Source organism: Chlorocebus sabaeus, chromosome 25, assembly GCF_047675955.1.
Source record: "Chlorocebus sabaeus isolate Y175 chromosome 25, mChlSab1.0.hap1, whole genome shotgun sequence".
In the NCBI taxonomy this organism is placed as follows: domain Eukaryota; kingdom Metazoa; phylum Chordata; class Mammalia; order Primates; family Cercopithecidae; genus Chlorocebus; species Chlorocebus sabaeus.
Genome location: NC_132928.1, coordinates 80,121,267 through 80,143,237, shown reverse-complemented (window position 1 = coordinate 80,143,237; position 21,971 = coordinate 80,121,267). Strand labels below are relative to the sequence as shown.

Genomic DNA, 21,971 nt, shown 5'->3' with positions numbered 1-21,971 from the left:
GTCAAATTTAAAATGCCAACCTTAAAAAAAAAAAAGAGCAGAGAGGTTTATTCTTTTCATTCTGTTTCAATGATGTAGCCAGTGTAAGATGTTAGAAAATGAAAAGGGAGACCCATGAAAGCTCTAATGAGGGGAATTAAGAGACTCTTAAGGGGATTATGAGTATGATTCTCTAACAAACAGTTTCCCTTCTACAATCTCTCTCTACCCTAGGCAAGGCTTGTGGTGCTGTGTTGTCATGCCTCTTGTCTTATCGGAAATTAATAGAGAATTTTGTTTATGGACATCTAAAACTAGCTACAGTTATTTTTTTGCCCTCTTCCCCAAATCAAAATTATGAATACATACTATTCACAGCTTTATTAATATTCCTGGTCATCATGCTCCCAATATATGCACCTAATAATTCCACTCTAGGAGTTTGCAGTCTGATGTATTGATAAGTGCTTATACCCAGCCTCTTCCTCCCTTACTGTCTTTAGTGTCTCATCATTTTGTTGTTGTTGGAAGCACCCTGGTCTGTGGTAGGTTCCCGTTGCATTTGGCAAACAGAGTATTATTCATCGGAGTAGCCATGTGGGGCTGGGCTGCGTTGATTATATGAGGCCAGTTGGGAGACGGCCTCATTCATTTCAGGAACACACTGTGGCAAATGTATGTGCTCCCGGTGGATTCCAAACGCCGTAAACATAGGCAGCCAGCTGTCTTGGTAAGTCGCCACTGCTCAAGTCTTCCGGCACTGTTTTATGCAGTGTGCTGCTGAGCAGGTCAAACTACCTGCTTTAAGAAGCCTGCTACAGGGAGGAGGAGAAACAGCAGGAACTGGGGGAAGAAGTCCTGGGGCTCCATGGGAAAGTTCGGGTGGTCCATTCCAGGGTTCTGACTCTTGGATCTCATCTGTTGATTGCCCTGCACCTCAGGAATCCATTTGTCCTCCCCTACAGGAAAAACAGCAAAGTACTTCAAATGCTTACTGCCCTTCCATCCACCGTCCCCTGGATTTCTGATGCTCTTGTTTTTCTCTCATAGTGCAGTGAGTCCCAAAAGTGGAGAGGAAGGAATTGCAAGCTTCAAGTTTAAAAGTCAGTTGCATCTTAACTTCTCAGAGTCAGAAGACAACTGAGGTTGGGCACAGTAGCTCACACTGTAATCCCAGCACTTTGGGAGGCTGAGGCGGGTGGATCACTTGAGGACAGGAGTTCGAGACCAGCCTGGCCAACAGGGTGAAACCCAGTCTCTACTAAAACTACAAAAATTAACCAGGCATTGTGGTGGGCGCCTGTAACCCCAGCTACTCAGAAGGCTGAGGCACAAGAATTGCTTGAATCCAGGAGGCGGAGATTGCAGTGAGCCAAGATCACACCGCTGCACTCCAGCTTGGGTGACAGAGCGAGACTCCATGTCAAAAAATAAAAATAAGTGTAAAAAAAGAGAACACCTGAGAGTTATGGTTTCCAACTGCAGTGAGGTAGAGCCTGGGGCACCGCAGCAAATTCATGTAGGTGCTGTGGATATTTCAAATTTTCAAGGCAAACCTAGTGAAATTTGTTGCTCTGGTCACCACAGAAGCTATTATTTTGAAGCAGTTAATAATATCAGTGTTCATGGTGAAACTAGGATTTTGGTGTTTGCTGTAACAGAAAACAGGGGTTAGGCAAAATTCTTCGTAGAACAAGAAATGAAGCAATTTCCAATCTGATTCCAAGGTTTGAAAAGCTGTGCAGTGCTGAACAGGTCCACACATCCCATTAGTGAGTAATTGTGAGTATTTGGGAATGAAAAATATATTTTATGTGTACAACTTTTTTCAAACAGCTACGAAATTGTTAGGATAGAAATAAATATGAAGTCATTTGGACCTAACTACATAAAAAAAATCAAACTCTTAGGTGTTTCTTTTGGCTTAGGGAGTCCATGAAACAATAATTGAGACACTAAGGGTGCTGTGATCCAAGAAAATGTGAGAACCTCTGCCTTAGAGTCCAGCTAGTCTGATGTACTGATCATTGCTTTCCCCTTACTCTCTTTATTTCCTCTTTTTGGAAGCACCATGACCTGTGGTGGGTTCTCATTGCATTTGACAAATAAAGCATTATACATGATGGTAGCCATGTGGGGCTGGGATGATTTGATTATACTGGGCCAGTTGAGAGACAGCCCATTTGATAATATTTGACAGTCGTTTGATAACATTACAAATATTTAACAAGGAATGATGTCTTAACAAGATACTCAAACTACAGTAAAGCAAAGCATACTACCATGTATCACCAGCCATACTTACTAAAATTTTAAAATATATATATTTGTTCTAGAACTGGTGGGTCTGAACTCATCCTCAGAAGCCTGTGGGAGAAATCATACTTCAAAATAAAGCAAGATTAAGATAAACCAAACACGCAAATAACATGTTAACAGGCTCATAATTTTGAGTAAGAGCTTTATTAAGGGAAGATTACAAATTATGTTTTGAAATGAATACTTGAGTTAGGGATGGAGTTAGTGGAAATTATATGAATATTCCACTTTCCTTTTGCTGTTGTTTAAGTTACAGTAACATGAACTTAGACCTCCACCATTCCTTTTCTTTAGATGGTACTACGATTGGCTTTTCTATTTTTTTTTATTTTTCAGAGACAGAGTCTCGCTCTGTCGCCCAGACTGGAGTGCAGTGGCACGAGTTCAAGTGATTCCTGTGCCTCAGCCTCCCAAGTAGCTGGGATTTCAGGCGCCCACCACCACACCTGGCTAATTTTTGTATTTTTAGTAGAGATGGGGTTTCACCATGTTGGCCAGGCTGATCTTGAACTCCTGATGTCAAGTGATCCACCTGCCTCGGCCTCCCACGGTGCTGGGATTACAAGCGTGAGCCACTTCGCCCTGCCAGTGCTATAGCTGGCTTTCTATTTGCCCTTGAATGTATTTGAGAATTTGGGAACAAAGACCATCACAAAGTGAAGATGACATGTAATCAAGGGGTGCAAGGAAAGGTCGGGAATAAGCCCTGGAGATGATACAGATAGAGACAGAGATACAGGTTAGGTATAAATAATCTCAGAATAGTTTTAAAAGTCAACAATTTTTCAAAAACACTTAAAACTCACACCAATTTGGAGAATGCCTCTGGAGAAACAAACAAACAAAAATGTATTTGGTTTCTTAGGGATACCGATGGCCAAGTATCAGAAAGTTTCACTTGTTAAGTTTAACCTGAGTGACAGAGCAATTGTGAGTTATTTGCCACTGGGAGAGGATTCATTAGCTCCCAGAGCTGCAGGGCTTCCAGATGTGCGGGGAACAACTGCATGAGAGGAGAGGCAGATGTCAGGCAAGGCCAATTGACTTCTCCCTTTAAAATATGGATCAGAATCATCATTAATCAAACAGCAAATACTTTTGTGCTCTGTCTTTAGGGAAGCAACTATACATACATTGGCAAAGAAGATTGTGTAGACTGGATGGCCTGGGATGCTAAAAAGTTTGAGGTTTATCTTTTCTACAGTGGAGAACCATTGAAGATTTTTGACTTAGTGAAAGAAATATTTTCCCAGCACTTTGGGAGGTTGAGGCAGGCAGATCATGAGGTCAAGAGATTGAGACCATCTTGGCCAACATGGTGAAACCCCGTCTCTACTAAAAATACAAAAATTAGCTAGGCGTGGTGGTGCACGCCTGTAGTCCCAGCTACTCAGGAGGCTGAGGCAGGAGAATCACTTGAACCTGGGAGGCGGAGGTTGCAGTGAGCAGAGATCTTGCCACTGCAGTCCAGCCTGGTGACAGAGCGAGACACTGTCTTAAAAAAAAAAAAAAAAAAAAAAAGGACATTGAAGAGACATTTTTACAAAGCAGTCAGTGGCACATTGGAGCTGCTTCAAGACTAGTGTTGGGCTCCGGAGGCAGAGGCTATTTAATGTTCTCTACAGCAGGGCTATCCAATAGAAATATAATGAGACCATGTACGTAATGCTAAATCTTCTGTATGTTAAAAAAATTGAAAGCCAAAAAATATTTAACCCATCAGTATTAAAAATTATCGATATATTTTACATTATTGATACTAAGTCTCCTAAATCCAGTGTGTATTTTATACATATGAACATTTGTCCATTGGGTCTAGCCACATTTTAAGGGTTCAATGGCTACATGTGGCTTTTCACTGCTGTATCAGACACAGCAGCCCTACTGCCTTGCTACTCCAAGTGTGATCTGCAGACCAGCAGTATTGGCATCGTTTGAGAGCTTGTTAGAAATGCAGAATTCTCATGCCCTTCCTCCGACCTATTGAATGAGAGTCTCAATTTTAATAAGTTCAAATCACCCCAGGTGATTTGTGTGCATGTTAAAGTCTAGAAGTACTGACTTCTAGCACAGTGGTTCTCAGTACGATCCTTAGACCAGGAGCCAAAGCTGCTTTACCACCTGGGAAATTTTTTTTTTTTTTGAGACCTAGTCTCCCTCTCTCACCTAGGCTGGAGTGCAGTGGCATGATCTCAGCTCACTGCAGCCTTGACCTCCTGGGTTCAGGTGACCCTCCTGCCTCAGCTTCCCAAGTATCTAGAAACATAGATAGGTACCATAACACCTGGTTAATTTTTCAAAATTATTTGTAGAGACAGGGTCTCCCTATGTTGCCCAGGCTGATCTCAAACTCCTGAGCTCAAGCAATCCTCCTGCCTTGGTCTCCCAAAGTACTGGGATTACAGGCATGAGCCACCATGCCCACCTCACCTGGCAAATCCTTGAGTTCCAACACAGACCTATTAAATAGAAACTCTAGAGCCAGAAATTTAGTTCTAACAAGCCATCCAGGTGATTCCTATGCACATTCAAGTTTGAGAACCACTGTTTTAGAACATCTTTCTCTGGCAAAAATATTGTTATCTTCCCTATGGACCTTATATTTTGATATTTTTTTTCTAATTCCTTTTTTTTAAGGAACTAATATAGTTTGGCACTATCATTACTCAACACACATCTCTTCATTGATATTACAGGGAGGGGAATGAAAACTTAGGATATTCTATTGTCTCATTAAATATATATTGATATATATATGCATATATATACAACTATTGAAATAAGTGTCAATAACAGCTTCTGGTCAGTATGTAACAAAAACTACAATTTATTGAGCATTTCCTGTGTCTTCAGCCCTATATAGAATATTTTACACTTATTCCTCTAGCCCTCTTCTAGTTCTTTGTAAGGTAGGCTGAAATATAGGACTATCCACATCTCACAAGGAGTGCCCTAGTTTCCCAGGGCTTACATCTGGTCAGTGACAGAGCCAGGACCCCACCTAGGTCAGCCTGATCCCAACGCCTGTGTGTACCACTCACCCCCTGCATAAGCATTGCCCTGCTATGTTTAAATAATTTAAACTAAAAGCAAAAGCACTTGAGATTTTAATGAGTGTGCAATGGAAGTGTGATGATATTTGAAACACTGAAAGTAGCTCACAGGTTAACCATGAACTGTCCTCCCTACACACACACACACACAAAATTCTGGTTTTGTTTTGAGACAGAGTCTCGCTCTGTCGCCCAGGCTGGAGTGCAGTGGCAAAATCTCAGCTCACTGCAATCTGTGCCTCCTGGCTTCAAGCAATTCTCCTACCTCAGCCTCCCAAGTAGCTGGGGCCACCACCATGCACCACCATGCCCGGCTAATTTTTGTATTTTCAGTAGAGGTGGGGTTTCACCTTGCTGGCCAGGATGGTCTCAAACTTGTGACCTCAAGTGATCTGCCCACCTCGGCCTCCCAAAGTGCTGGGATTACAGACGTGAGCCACCATGCCTGGCCTATACACACTCAATTCTACCTATGCTACCTACAGTAATTTCTGGTTAGAAACCACAGCCCAGGGCAGCACAGGCTCAGGTAAATCCAAAGAAGACAAGGGTAACACAGCATTGAATATCTTCACAGCAGCACAGCAGTGGCTGACAGTGAGGGACTGAGAGAATAGGGGTGGGAAGAAATCGAGTCCTCTGCCTGTCAAAAGAGTCTTTAATCACTGACATTGTTTAGAATTGCTGGTACCAGATAAACCAACTGAGCTTTTGGAATTTATTTTTAAATTCCCTGCAGACAAAGCCTCCTTTGATTGCCCTGGAACAGAATGCTCCCTCTGCTCCCCTTGCCCCCATTAGTTCACTGCCTTGCTGAAAATAACGGGACATTTTGCTAAGGGTCTGTCCCCAATGCTTCCCTAGGGTTTGCAATGTTCTGATTAGGGGCACAAGAAATCTACACCATAAAAGTCTCCAGGAGAGAAGGTAATTGCCCCACTCATGCCACTCTGTCACCTCCCACATTGTGCTGCATGAGTAGCTCACCTGCAAGTGATTGCTCATGCAATTGTATAAAACAAGTAGATGAACAACTGGATATAACAATTCAAATATTCTCTTCAGGGTTCCCTGAATATTCAGCTCCCCCTTGGCATCCGTCTACGTGTTCCCTGGGTAATTTCTGGATATACTGCAGTGTTGAAGAGGACTCTGATAATTAGCCTTGAATTGTTTTCCATCCCACAGCGAAGTATCTTTGCACTGGAGTAGAATGTAAAGACACAAAGTCAGCCATTTTTCTGAATTATAACATGTTTATGTCCTTTCTAGATATGGAGGGATCAGTGGCTTCTTGATAGGGTGGAATGTAGTACTTATTTTCTAAAGTCAATCATCATTTTTGTTTCATTCTATAATAACAGATTCTGCAACATGGCAGCAGCTTGTGATTCTGTGGAGACTTCATTGTGATTTGAGTGTTAATTAATGCATTTGTAGCTGGCAGAATATGAACATCCTTTTCTCTGAACAGAATCATTGCAACAACACCATCTTGTCTTCCTGAAAACCTATGCTTTGAAAATAGCCTAGGAAAGTCAGCACCAGAGTAGTCATTGGAAAGCATCTAGGAAGAAAAAGATAGCCTTATGATGGATTTGTGAAGAAAAATTCTCATGTTAAAAGCTTCTTTTCTCTCCAGGACACAGTGAGGGACCTCACAGACAAGAGCAATGCAAGTGCATTGTGCTGGGACTTACTGAGTTATGATAACTGACGGGGTTTCTATTCTGCCTCCAGCAGAAGTGGAGTTGGAACATGGGAAGCCTGGAAGCTGGAACACAAGATAGGTTAGAGCACCAATAATATGTGCAGAAAGATGGAATAGCTAAAGGTTCATAATGAACATATAAATGGCAAGTGTATATATGTGCAATCACAATAGCATTTCAGCACATAGAGACTGGGTGAAGATATTATAGTTCTAGATGCTGGATAAGCTTTAACCTGGAGGGTTGTTAGAAAACCGAGATATACCTAATGTAAATGACGAGTCAATGGGTGCAGCACACCAACATGGCACATGTATACTTATGTAACAAACCTGCATGTTGTGCACATGTACCCTAGAACTTAAAGTATAATAAAAAAAAAAAAAGAAAGAAAGAAAGAAATCATTGCTCAGTACCAAGGATAGCTCAGGGAACGTATACATTTGTTATCAATTAACCCATTTTATCAAAATGCAGACAGTTGATTAGCACCTATTTCAAGAAGCGGGCACCAGCCCAATGGTAAAAGACCAGCAATTCACATCCAGCCTGGGCCTCCAATGTCAGAGCCTGAATCTTTCTTTGCACCAGACTCGCCTGTGTTGGTCCCTGCCATGTGTCCCAGATGGGTTTGTAGACCTTACGGAAGGCGATTTGGTAACTTGCTGCCCATGCACTTTTGGGCTCAGTAGTGACAAAGGACCAGTGGAAATCCCCTGTCTGAAGGCCTTGTTAGCTTTGTTTCTGGATCCCAGCAGAGGGGCCCTGCACTCCTTTTGAAAGAGGAATATTTATTTATAGATTTTATGGAAAATCATGAAATTCTCAAACGTTGCCAGTCTGAAAAGCAGAAAACAATTAGGTTGACCTGCTCTAATTTAAAAACATTTATCTGGAATTGTTGTGGTTTTTGTTTGCTCTTCAGTGCAAACTTTTTTTTATTTTTATAAGTTCTAGGGTACAGGTACAAAACGTGCAGGTTTGTTGCATAGGTATACACGTGCCATGGTGGTTTGCTACACCCATCACCTACATTGGGTATTTCTCCTAATGCTATCCCTCCCCTAGTCCCCCACCACCCAACAGGCTCCAGTGTGTGATGTTACCCTCCCTGTGTCCATCTGTTCTCATTGTTCAACTCCCACTTATGAGTGAGAACATGTGGTGTTTGATTTTCTGTTCTTGTGTCAGTTTGATTAGAATGATGGTTTCCAGCTTCATCCATGTCCCTGTAAAGGACATGAACTCATCCTTTTTTATAGCTCCATAGTATTCCATGGTATATATGTGCCACATTTTCTTTATCCAGTCTATCATTGATGTACATTTGGGTTGCTATTGTGAACAGCGCCGCAATAAACATACGTATGCATGTGTCTTTATAGTAGAATGATTTATAATCCTTTGGGTATATGACCAGTAATGGGATTGCTGGGTCAAATGGTATTTCTGGTTCTAGATCCTTGAGGAATCATCACACTGTCTTCCACAATGGGTGAACTAATTTACACTCCCACCAACAGTGTACAAGCTTTCCTATTTCTCCACATCCTCTCCAGCATCTGTTGTTTCCTGCCTTTTTAATGATCCCTATACTAACTGGCATGAGATGGTATCTCATTGTGGTTTTGATTTGCATTTCTCTGATGACCAGTGATGATGAGCTTTTTTCATATGTTTGTTGGCTGCAGAAATGTCTTATTTTGAGAAGTGTCTGTTCATATCCTTTGGACACTTTATGATTTTTTTTTTCTTGTAAATTTGTTTAAGTTCTTTGTAGATTCTGGATATTAGCCCTTTGTCAAAGGGATAGATTGCAAAAATTTTCTCCGATTCTGTAGGTTGCCTGCTCACTGTGATGATAGTTTCTTTTACTGTGCAGAAGTTCTTTAGTTTAATTAGATCCCATTTGCCAATTTTGGCTTTTGTTACCATCGCTTTTGGTGTTTTAGACATGAAGTCTTTGCCCATGCCTAAGTCCTGAATGGTATTGCCTAGGTTTTCTTTTAGGATTTTTGTGGTTTTCCATCTTATGTTTAAGTCTGTAATCCATCTTGAATTAATTTTTGTATAAACTGTAAGGAAGGAGTACAGTGTCAGTTTTCTGCGTATGGCTAGCCAGTTTTCCCAACACCATTTATTAAATAGGGAATCCTTTCCCCATTGCTTCTTTGGGTCAGGTTTGTCAAAGATCAGATAGTTGTAGATGTGTGGTATTATTTCTGAGGGCTCTGTTCTGTTCCATTGTCTTGTATGTCTGTTTTTATACCAGTACCATGCTGTTTTGGTTACCGTAGCCTTGTAGTATAGTTTGAAGTCAGGTAGCATGATGCCTTCAGCTTTATTCTTTTTGCTTAGGATTGTCTTGGCTATGAGGGCTCTTTTTTGGTTCCACATGAAGTTTAAAGTAGCTTTTTCCAATTCTATGAAGAAAGTCGATGGTAGCTTGACGGGGATAGCATTGAATCTATACATTACTTTGGCCAGTATGGCCATTTTCATGATATTGATTCTTCCTATCCATGAGTGTGGGATGTTTTTTGTTTGTGTCCTCTCTTATTTCCTTGAGCAGTGGTTTGTTGTTCTTCTTGAAGAAGTCCTTCACATCCCTTGTAAGTTCTATTCCTAGGTATTTTATTCTATTAGTAGCAATTGCGAATGGGAGTTCACTCATGATTTGGCTGTTTGTCCATTATTGGTGTATAGAAATACCTGTGATATTTGCACATTTATTTTGTATTCTGAGACTTTGCTGAAGTTGCTTATCAGCTTAAGGAGATTTTGCACTGAGACAGTGGTGTTTTCTAAATACACAATCATGTCATCTGCAAACAGAGACAATTTGACTTCCTCTCTTCCTATTTGAATACGCTTTATTTCTTTCTCTTGCCTGATTGCCCTGGCCAGAACTTCCAATACTATACTGAATAGGAATAGTGAGAGAGGGCATCCTTGTCTTATGCTGGTTTTAAGGGAATGCTTCCAGTTTTTGCCCATTCAGGATGATATTGGCTGTGGGTTTATCATAAATAGCTCTTATTATTTTGAGATATGTTCCACTGATACCTAGTCTATTGAGAGTTTTTAGTATGAAGGGGTGTTGAATTTTGTCGAAGGCCTTTTCTGCATCTATTGAGATAATCATGTGGTTTTTGTCATTGGTTCTGTTTATGTGATGTATTATGTTTATTGATTTGCATATGTTGAACCAGCCATGCATCCCAGGGACAAAGCCGACTTGGATCGTGGTGGATAAGCTTTTTGATATGCTGCCAGATTCAGTTTGCCAGTATTTTATTGAGGATTTTCGCATCCATGTTCATCAGGGATATTGGCCTGAAATTTTCTCTTTTTGCTGTGTCTCTGCCAGGTTTTGGTATCAGGATGATGCTGGCCTCATAAAATGAGGAGGATTCCCTCTTTTTCTATTGTTTGGAAGAGTTTCAGAAGGAATGGTACCATCTCCTCTTTGTACCTCTGGTAGAATTTGGTTGTGAATCCATCTGGTCCCGGACTTTTTTTTTTTTTGGTTGGTAGGATATTAATTAGTGCCTCAATTTCAGAACTTGTTATTGGTCTATTCAGGGATTTGATTTCTTCCTGATTTAGACTTGGGAGGGTGTATGTGTCCAGGAATTTATCCGTTTCTTCTAGATTTTCTGGTTATATGTGTAGAGGTGTGTATTGTATTCACTGATGGTAGTTTGTATTTCTGTGGGATCTGTGGTAATATCCCCTGTATCATTTTTCTTTTTTTTTTTTTTGAGAGGGAGTCTCGCGCTGTCGCCCAGGCTGGAGTGCAATGGCGGGATCTCAGCTCACCGCAAGCTCCGCCTCCCGGGTTTGCGCCATTCTCCTGCCTCAGCCTCCCGAGTAGCTGGGACTACAAGCGCCCGCCACCTCGCCCGGCTAGGTTTTTTGTATTTTTTAGTAGAGACGGGGTTTCACTGTGTTAGCCAGGATGATCTCCCGACCTCGTGATCCACCCGTCTCGGCCTTCCAAAGTGCTGGGATTACAGGCTTGAGCCACCACGCCCGGCCTCATTTTTCTTGTGTCTAGTTCATTCTTCTCTCTTTTCTTCTTTATTAATCTGGCTAGCAGTCCATCTATTCTGTTGATCTTTTCAAAAATCCAGCTCCTGGATTCATTGATTTTTTTGAAGGGGTTTTTTTTTGTGTGTCTCTATCACCTTCACTTCTACTGTCATCTTAGTTATTTCTTGTCTTCTGCTAGCTTTTGAATTTGTTTGCTCTTGCTTCTCCAGTTCTTTTAATTGTGATGTTAGGGTGTCGATTTTAGATCTTTCCTGCTTTCTCTTGTGAGCATTTAGTGCTATCAGTTTCCCTTTCCACACTGCTTTCAGTGTGTCCCAGAGATTCTGTCCCAGAGATTGTGTCTTTGTTCTCATTGGTTTCAAAGAACATCTTTATTTCTGCCTTCATTTTGTTATTTACCCAGTAGTCATTCAGGAGCAGGTTGTTCAGTTTCCATGTAGTTGTGCAGTTTTGAGTGAATTTCTTAATCCTGAGTTCTAATTTGATTGTACTGTAGTGTGAGAGACTGTTATGATTTCTGTTCTTTTGCATTTGCTGAGGAGTGTTTTCCTTCCATTTATGTGGTCAATTTTAGAATAAGTGCATTGAGGTGCTGCGAAGCATGTATATTCTGTTGATTTGGAGTGGAGAGTTCTTAGATGTCTATTAGGTCTGCTTGGTCCAGAGCTGAGTTCAAGTCCTGAATATCCTTGTTAATTTTCTGTCTCGTTGGTCTAATATTGACAGTGGGGTGTTAAAGTCTCCCACTATTATTGTGTGGGAGTCTAGGTCTCTTTGTAGGTCTCTAAGAACTTGCTTTATGAATCTGGGTGCTCCTGTATTGGGTGCATATATATTTATGATGGTTGGCTCTTCTTGTTGCATTGATCCCTTTACCACTATGTAGTGCCCTTCTTTGCCATTTTTGATCTTTGTTGGTTTAAAGTCTGTTTTATTAGAGATTAGGATTGCAACTCCTGCTCGTTTTTTGCTTTCCACTTGCTTGGTAAATATTCCTCCATCTCTTTATTTTGAGCCTATGTGTTTTTTTTCCATGTGAGATGGGTCTCCTGAATACAGCACACTGATGGGTCTTGACTCTTGTCCAATTTTCCAGTCTGTATCTTTTAATTGGGACATTTAGCCTGTTTACATTTAAGGTTAATATTGTTATGTGTGAATTTGATCCTATCATTATGATGCTAACTGATTATTTTGCCCATTAGTAGATGCAGTTTCTTTCTAGTGTCAATGATCTTTACAATTTGGTATGTTTTTGCAAAACACCCGACTGGTACTGGGTGTTCTTTTCCATGTTTAGTGCTTCCTTCAAGAGCTCCTGTAAGGCAGGCCTGGTTGTGACAAAATCTCTCAGCATTTGCTTGTCTGTAAAGGATTTTATTTCTCCTTCAATTATGAAGCTCAGTTTGGCTGGATATGAAATTCTGAGTTGAAAATTCTTTTAAGAATGTTGAATACTGGCCCCACTCTCTTCTGGCTTGTAGGGTTTCTGCAGAGATCTGCTGTTAGTCTGATGGGCTTCCCTTTGTGGGTAACTCAACCTTTCTCTCTGGCTGCCCTTAACACTTTTTCCCTGGTTTCAACCCTGTTGAATCTGACAATTATGTGTCTTGGGGTTGCTCTGCTCGAGGAGTATCTTTGTGGTGGTCTCTGTATTTCCTGAATTTGAATGTTGGCCTGTCTTGCTAGGTTGGGAAGTTCTCCTGGATAATATCCTAAAGAGTGTTTTCCAGCTTGGTTCCATTCTCTTTGTCACTTTCAGGTACGCCAATCAAGTGTAGATTTGGTCTTTTCACATAGTCCTGGATTTCTTGCAGGTTTTATTCATTCCTTTTCATTGTTTTTTCTCTAATCTTGTCTTCTAGCTTTATTTCATTAAGTTGATCTTCACTCTCTGATATCCTTTCTTCCGCTTGATCGATTTGGTTATCGATACTTGTGTATGCTTCACGAAGTTCTCGTGCTGTGTTTTTCAGCTCTGTCAGGTCATTTATGTTCTTCTCTAAACTGGATATTCTAGTTAGCAATTTCTCTAACCTTTTTTCAAGGTTCTTAGCTTCCTTGCATTGGGTTAGAACAAGCTCCTTTAGCTCGGAGGAGTTTGTTATTACCCACCTTCTGAAGCCTACTTCTATCTATTTATCAAACTCATTCTCCATCCAGTTTTGTTCTCTTGCTGTTGAGGACATGTGATCCTTTGGAGAAGAGGTGTTCTGGGTTTTGGAATACTCAGCCTTTTTGCACTGGTTTCTCCCCGTCTTCGTGGATTTATCTACCTTTAGTCTTTGTTGTTGGTGATCTTCCGACGGGGTTGCTGAGTGGATGTGCTATTCCTTTTTGTTAGTTTTCTTTCCAACAGGTCCCTCTGCTGTGGGTCTGCTGGAGTTTGTTAGAGGTCCACTCCGTACCCTGTTTGCCTGGGTATCACTAGCAGGGCTGCAGAACAGCAAAGATTGCTGCCTGTTCTTTTTTCTTGAATCTTCATCTGAGGAGCACGTGCCAGATGCCAGTTGGAGCTCTCCTGCATGAGGTATCTGTTGGCTCCACCTGGGAGTTGTCTTCCGGTCAGGATACATGAGAGTCAGGGACTAACTTGAAGAGGCAGTCTGACCCTTAGCAAAGCTCAAACACTGTGCTGAGAGGTCTGCTGCTCTCTTCAGAGCCGTTGGGCAGGGGCGTTTAAGTCTGTTGAAGCTGCGCCCACAGCTGCCCCTTTCCCCAGGTGCTCTGTCCCAGGGAGATGAGGGTTTTATCTATAAGTTATCCCTGACTGGGGCTGCTGTCTTTTTTTCAGAGATGCCCTTCCCAGACAGGAGAAATCTAGAGAGGCAGTCTGGCCATAGCAGCCTAGCTGAGCTGCAGTGGGCTCCACCCAGTTCGAATTTCCTGGCGGTTTTGTTTACACTGTGAGGGTAAAACTACCTACTCAAGCCTCAGCAATGGTGGACTCCCCTCCCCCAACCAAGCTTCAGCATCGCAGGTTGATCTCAGACTGCTGCTGTGCTGGCAGCGACAATTTCAAGCCAGCAGATCTTAGCTTGCTGGGCTCCATGGGGTTGGGACCCACTGAACCAGACCACTTGGCTCCTTGGCTTCAGCTTCCTTTCCAGGGGGGTGAATAGTTCTGTCTCGCTGGCATTCCAGGCGCCACTGGGGTATGGAAGAAAAAACTCCTGCAGCTAGTTCAGTGTCTGCCCGAATGGTCACCCAGTTTTGTGCTTGAAACCCAGGGCCCCAGTGGGGTAGGCACTGGAGGGTACCTCCTGGTCTATGGGTTTTGAAGACTGTGGGAAAAGTGCAGTATCAGGGCTGAGGTGCATGGTTCCTCGGGCTTAGTGCCTCACGGCTTCCCTTGGGTAGGGGAGAAAATTCCCTGACCCCTTGCACTTCCCAGGTGAGGTGACACCCCACCCTGGTTCGGCTCACCCTCCATGGGCTGCACCCACTGTCAAGCCATTCCCAATGAGATGAACCTGGTACCTCAGTTGGAAATGCAGAGATCACCTGCCTTCTGTGTCAATCTTGCTGGGAGCTGCAGACCGGAGCTCTTCCTATTTAGCCATCTTTCCAGCCATACCGTTTTTTCATGTTTTGGGGGATACTAATGGTTGCCCGAGAAAGGTAGCTTTCATGTGTATTAAGAAAGGGCTTTCAGTATTAGTATACATTGTTTATGGGGGAATTAAAGCACTCCCAGCCACATGGAGTCATTTGAAATTCTTAATTACTTATGTTATGGGCATAAATTAATTAGGGCCTTCTCTCTTCTCCCTTTTCTTTGTCTTTGTAAGTAGCAGAGGTCCAGAAGTTCATTCTGAACATTCAGTAATGGAATCATGGGGGGTGGTACAAAAACAACTTCGTTCATTAAAAACTTATGGATAAGCTGTGTGAATGAGTGAAATCTGACATATAGAATACCTTTAAAGAGTGCTATTTTAGTGTTTTAAAATGCATACTTCATATACCACATCAAAGCAGCCTCAGATCCAATTGTCAAACAGATGTTTAGCAGCAGACTGTTGTTTTAATGAGCCAGTAACTCATTCCTAACAAACTTGGTTTGCATATCATCAGTGGTACTCAAAATATATTGGTACCTTTCACTGAGTTAAAGATGAATGCTCCAAAACTTTTAAGAGGCTCTCACTTCATAAATAGTGGAAATGTATTCTGTAACCCCAAATTACTGTAATCTTAAATTTGTGTTGTTTAATAAGGAATTATTATATATATTCTTATTACTATAAACTTAGACTTCAGAAAAGCTCTCATTGCCAAAACTATTTTAGTCAAACATTTTTGTCATCTCACCTCTGCCTAGGCTGCAGTGGAGTTCTTGTAGCTTCAAAGTGCTTCTTTTCACATCTTCTTTGATATGCTGATAGTTACCAGACTAAATAATCAAAAAAGTATTCCTTAAATGAAAACAAAAAATTTCACTGGTGACATGTTCATATTACCCTGGTAGTATAAAGACAGGCATGTTTGTTAGTCCAATTAATGTATTATTTGTGTTCAATCAAAGACTTTAAAGGCGATTGTTAACCATTATGATGACATGGAGAAACATCTATAAGATTACTAAAAGACCAGCTGTTCTTAATCAAGATGCATCATTCTCACTGGGTGTTTGTTTTTGTAAATGCTGGAGATTCTGGTTCCATTGATTTGCAGTGGCACCTCAGCATGTGCATTTTGAAAATACTTGCTCAGTATATTTTGTTGTGCAACCTGGTGAGGAACCACTTCCTCCTCAAGCAAACATTCATTTATATGCAGCAATGTAAACACATGTGAATGAGCAAATTGCCCACTTAAATCTCTGCACAAAAGAGTATCTAATGTATGCCAAATTATTTTGTTTTTACATGTACCATAATGCACGACACACATTGTTTTCACATAGGCAATCCACATCTATGGATATATTTACTGGATGTGTGATTTTGGATAAGTTTCTGTACCTCTCTGTGCCTTGGTTGCCTCTTTTGTAAAATGGAGATGAAAGCCTGATACTCAGTGTTTTTGTGAGGACTTAACAATATTACGTACATGAAATACTTGGAACTTCATCAGGCAGTTATTAAAGGTTCCATAAATGTTAGTGATACGGTTTGACTGTGTCCCCACCCAAATCTCATCTTGAATTGTAGTTCCCATAATCCCCACGTGTCATGGAAGGGACCTGGTGGGAGGTAATTGAATCATGGAGATGGGTTTTTCCCATGCTTTTCTCATGATAATGAATAAGTCTCATGAGATCTGATGCTTTCATAAAGGGCAGTTCCCCTGCACATGCTCTCTCTTGCCTGCTGCCATGTAAGATGTGCCCTTGCTCCTCCTTTGCCTTCTGCCATGATTGTGAGGCCTTCCCAGCCATGTGGAACTGTGAGTCCATTAAACCTCTTTTTCTTTATCAATTACCCAGTCTCAGATATGTCTTTATTAGCAGCATGAGAACAAACTAATACAGTTAGTTATTATAGTTGTCACTGTGAATGCTGCTTTCAGTCACTGTGTCTACCCAGGACCCTGTTATAGCCAACATGGCTACTATTTATCATTGTTATTATTACTATCATTATCATTATTATGTCTGTCACTCTCAAAAGGCTACCAGAAAGCAAGTGACTATGACTTTATAGTAGGAATAATGATAAATCTAATTTATAAAGGCAAATTAGGCTTCATTCTTTGGACCTTTCATTTTATCAGTAACAGAATTACATGTACAACTCAACTCAGTGAACATTCAAGCATATCATACCACTAACTACAGTGGCTCATAAGATATATCACTAGTCTGTGAATTTTAAAGAAGGATTAATTTCTCCATTTTCCCCAAGTTAACTTCCTTCCTGAAAAACTATGTTATCAGTCAGCATCTATTTGGTCAACAACTTCAAGTAAAATGTAGGAGATGTCACATATGTGAATTACTTAGAAAAAAGTTCCATAACTATTAGTGATATGCAAGGAGAGCATAATGAGTCAGTAACTAAGGAGGTGGAAAATCACTTGCTGAATAAAATCAGTGTCTTCCCTGACATATTCACTTTTAATAATCTTGGGATTTGTTTCGGGCTTGGGAATTGAACGATGCATCTGTGCCAAAGAGAAAAGTCTAATGGTATGCAGTGGCTTCCATCAGGGTGTGTGTGTGACATGTGCATGAACATGGGTAAATAGAGGCAAGTGTTGTTTTGAGAGGGCCCAGCTAACTTGGGGTTTCAGCACCAGAGTGGCTAGCCACCCTGTCTTAACAGGAAATAAAGGGGAGCTGAACGTGGATGTTTGCTGTGTGCCTCTTACGGGATGCTTCTTTTGACTGGAGGACAGCCTAGTGCCCAGTTGTCCCACCTGTGACCAGGAGGGTCTCTCATACAGGCAGCTTGTTTATGCTGGCAGATGCCCTTGTGGCTCTTGTCTGACCCATGTCCAGTTTATGTCTCCCTGCCCATTGCTGTGGCCCTGGGAGCCCAACCTTGTGTTCTCCCCAGTTTCCCAGGGAAAACCCAGCCTGGGACAGCCCCTGGTTCTTCAGACGGTGCAAATTCAATATACCACCACAACAGGAAGCAAGTTCAAAGACTTTTACTTACAGATCCTGGGCAAGGACAGCATAATGAGTCAGGGTGCGATGCGGAGAAGTGCTTCATCCCTGGGTTATGCAAGGAAGGATTGAAAAGTCAGGCAGAGATGGAGAATGCATGGCAGCTAGTAGTTTGTACAAGGGAACAGGGTGTGTGTCACTTTAAATTCCCAGGTAAATGCCTGAATGGCCCACTTAAAGGGCACGCTGGGAACACGAGGAGTCCAGTCAGGCAGGTGGCAGAGATGCTTCTGAGTTCTTATCTCTGGCCACCAGCTTGAGCCATTTGGGTGTGGTATAGCACCGGAAATTGCATCAAGGGTGACTGAGCCCTGCTTTTGGTATGAGAAAGTTAAACCTACATTTAAAAGGGATGCCAAGACAACATAAAATTATAAGAATTTACTACAACTGTATTGTAGAATAGCATCAGCTTTCATCTTTTCCTTAATCACACCTATCAGTCAGAATACAATCTAAGGGTTGTTCATTGGTTTCCAAGTGTTTACCATTGTGAAGGTTTGAGACATGCTTTTTTTAACAGTCTATATTTTACATCCCACTGGTTGTTGGCAGGCTTTTTCTTATTTCCTTTAAAGCCACACACAACCTATTTATCAGACTAAGGATGTGACAGTCTTTTTAAAATTTCCCATAAATAAAAGTTACAACTTGTACTGGAGAAGATGCTTTCTTTCAAAAGGTCATTGAAATCTCAAGATGGTAAAAGCAGCTTGTTCTAGAAATATGGCTGCATAATGATAATCACAGTTCAAACCTTGATCATTTGAGTTTTTTTTCTTAAGTAAAATATCAAGCCCTGTTCTTGCTCCCTCTCAAAAAAGAACGATTTCTTCTGTGAAAGGAATGTAAGTAAAAAGGAGAATGAAGAGAGGAGAGGTGGGAAGCTGAGAGAGACCTCTCACCCCCACTATATCGTCCCCTGTGGAGTTTTTATTCCACCTTAGGGAAAAGCTTTTGTAAGATAATAAATTTTCTAGTAAAGCCAGGTCGATACTGGCAGGTAGGAAAACAGTCACATGGAAGGTTATAAACAATTTGCATTTTAGGCAGAGCAGCAGGAAACTCAGAAAAGCGCCCTCAAAGATTTACAAGTAACATGTACATACTTTGAAATTAATCACATATAAATCAAGTATAGAAGTGCTAAGCAACTGTGTACTAAGTTGTAGAAATAATTGGAGGCTCCAGTGAGATAACTTAGGCAGTGCTTCCCAAAAGTAGTGTCATGAAGGTTGCGAAAGTGAAGACTCCTGGGGTAATGTAGAGGTGGGAGGAGCGTTTCTGTCCACACCCATCCTCAACCCATTGCATCTGTCAGTGTCAGATTTGTTAACTCACTGGATGCTTGATCTGCTTTTTACAGGTTAAAACAGATAAATAACATTGCATTTCAGAAACTTTCCTTTTAAGCTTACAGTGTCTTGCTCTTGACCTGAATTCCATTTGCAAATAACATGTGCCTGTACTGATTGACATGGCCCATCAGTGAATCTGGAGACTAGTCATGCTTCAAGAACAATACTGGAGATAGTTTTGTAAAAAACACTTGTCAATTCACTGGAAAAAATTTAATAGAACCTTCCAGGGGTGTGCAGTTCCGTTTGGATAAAGCATACATACTTTTCACATACAAAATTAGTTTTAACAGTCACTTCCCCCACATTCGCTTGGGCTTCTGACATCCAGGGGATTGAGGAAGATTTTATTTCCAAGAACAGATGGTTTTTCTGCACTTTCCATAATTGCATACAACTGCATGAATTTCCCTTTTGTGTGTGTGTGTGCTTTCAGATGCATGACCAATGGCTGGGTATTAGGAGTTTGACTTCCTTTACCCAAATGCCTCTTTAAAAATAAAGATAATGACTTTCACAGACAGTCACTTATCCTTTGCACATACATGGTCTTCAAAATTGACTCCCTAAAAAGCCTCAAACTTTGCCAAAATTAAGGAATTGAAGGACGAAATTACTTATAGACAGCTGGAGGCTTATTCACATCTGCTGGAATATATATAAATACACACACAACACATTTTATATCTCTCTCTTTAGGAGACCCAAAAGAAATAAAGGATACTATTTCCTTTCTCCAGTGAAGAGACTGACTCTTTTGCCCATCTCTCTCTGCTCATCCTGCTCTTTGATCATCTTCTCTTCTACTTTTTTCCTTTCCCTTTTCTTTTCCCATCTCCGTTCACCTTTTTCTTTCACTCCCCACTTTGCTGAATGGTGAATTCCTAGTCAACCCAGCCCAAATTCTTAAGACCCAAAAAGACAGGGAAAATACTGGGAGATAGAATGAATGGACAGCAATGACATCATTGTCCTATTTCACATTTATTAGAAAGAATTTCTTTTCTGACATGATGATTAAGCATCCTTTCCACCTCTTTCCTCCCCTCCCTTGTTCTTTGAATTCTAATTCAATTAAAATAAAATCCACACAGGATTTCTCTCTTCTCAGCAATTAAGACTTGAGGGAAGTATTTTCTCTCTTTTGCTTCACATATATTTCCATGAATTTCTTGATTCTTTACCTAGTCCTGAGATGTTTATGACATTCAGAACCAGAACAAACTAATACACACCTGTAGATATTAGTATGAACTGGGTATGAAAGCTGCGGGATCTCTGCCTACTATTTTTGTGAAGAATGGTATTGATTATTGCTGACATTCTTTTTTACATTCACCATCTTGGTGAGTTAGAGAATATTTTGCTGCCATGCTACCATCTACCCTCCACCCCAAATATTTCTAACCTAAGAATAATAATGCACATGCTTTATGATTCTGGCGTGTCTTGAGCTGTCTATTCTAATTTAGTAGAGAACCATTTTGCAAAATTTGTAAAAGCATAACTGAGCCAGGGAAAAACTTCTTGCAGCTTTTTAGCATCACGGCCTTGACCATGAAAGAGAAACTAGAACTCAATGTTTATTGGAAATAACCACACACACACATACATTCTGTGTAGACAATCACTAAGATCTCATCCCTAGGCAATTTTTTTAATACGTTAAGGTTGTCTGAAGGACTGAGAAAATAAAATAGCTAAATCTAGGCAATAAATGCAGACACTGGCTTCCTGGGGACTTGAGGCTACATAATTTTCTTTGCATTTTAGGTTTCTCGGTTACAGAGTGACTGACGATAATCATGTTGACCTGCTTCCTGTAATGTTTGTAGTCATTGCCTAGTGGCTTTTCAACTGATAAATTAGTACCCTGCCACAGGGAAACGATTGATGCAGTGTAACAATGAAAAAGCACTTTAGCAGTGACAACGCTCAACAAAGAACATCCAGTTTATATGGAAAAGAAAGAAATGTTCCTTCCTATTGAATGAAAACAACAAAAGTCCCTGCTTCCAGTGTTCCTCGTTCTTTCATTCTGTGATGTCAATCTTTTGACATTTTAATTGGAAGTTTCATTTTGTGTAAGATTTAAATTTAGCTTCCAACCCCAACTTGTTAATTGAATAAATGTCAAATTCTTGACTCAATTCATTTTATACTTTAAAAAAACTTATGCCAAATATTTAAAATTTTTTGCCTACCAAATAGGCAATAACTAGCCTTTGCAACATGCAGAAGTGTTTGCTCCACCTTTGAGTTCGAGCAGCTGTGTCTATTGTTCCAAGATGTCCAGCTTGCAAGGTTCCAGTGTCATCAACAGAAGTAGGAATCTCTCCTTCCCCTTTGCCGTACCAGCTCCGATGCCCTATGTGGTTGTACCTTGGTGTTCTCTGTCTTGATTGGGAAATTATCAAGGGCACCAAATATATTTCTGACAGGCCTTGCTAGACATGTATAATCTCTTCTTTCTTGATGTATGTTACTTCTGGAAGAGATCTTAACCACCAAAATGAACCAAGGAAAAGGAGAGTGAAATGTTCCTAAGTCAGAATCAGCTGCTGTGACTGTGTGTGCATCAGTTTATCTGCAGCGTTCATGAGCATCTTACCTCACATATCCAACTCAGGACCTCTGGACAAAACTTAAATATTCACAATGAATATTTTCCTCAAAACATTATGTTCATTTTTATAATATAGGAAACTTAAAGAGAAACATACATTGCAAATTCAACCACTTTAATACTATTTTTTTTTCTGTTCCCAGACGTACATATACTTCTATATAGCTGTAAATAGATGATATGGTTTGTCTGTGTCCCCACCCAAATCTCATATTGTAGCTCCCACAATTCGTGGGAGGGCAGGTCTTTCCC

The 21,971-nt window shown here is 40.9% G+C and overlaps 1 protein-coding gene and 1 long non-coding RNA gene across 7 annotated transcripts in view; one reads left to right on the top strand and one right to left on the bottom strand.

Moving 5' to 3' along the window:
• LOC119619682 (uncharacterized) overlaps nt 1–18,264 on the bottom strand; it is a 28,536-nt gene extending 10,272 nt beyond the window's left edge. For 3 of the 4 annotated variants that reach the window (XR_012091154.1, XR_012091155.1, XR_005236211.2), the window contains exons 1-3: nt 17,725–18,264; nt 15,434–15,537; nt 349–938 (exon numbers count right to left, since the gene is read on the bottom strand). This is a non-coding gene — a long non-coding RNA (uncharacterized lncRNA). The remainder of the gene's footprint in view (nt 1–348; nt 939–15,433; nt 15,538–17,724) is intronic. The other variant, XR_012091156.1, reaches the window with a different exon arrangement.
• PLD5 (phospholipase D family member 5) overlaps nt 1–21,971 on the top strand; it is a 422,420-nt gene that overhangs the window by 324,692 nt on the left and 75,757 nt on the right. The gene's annotated exons all lie outside the window — the stretch shown is intronic.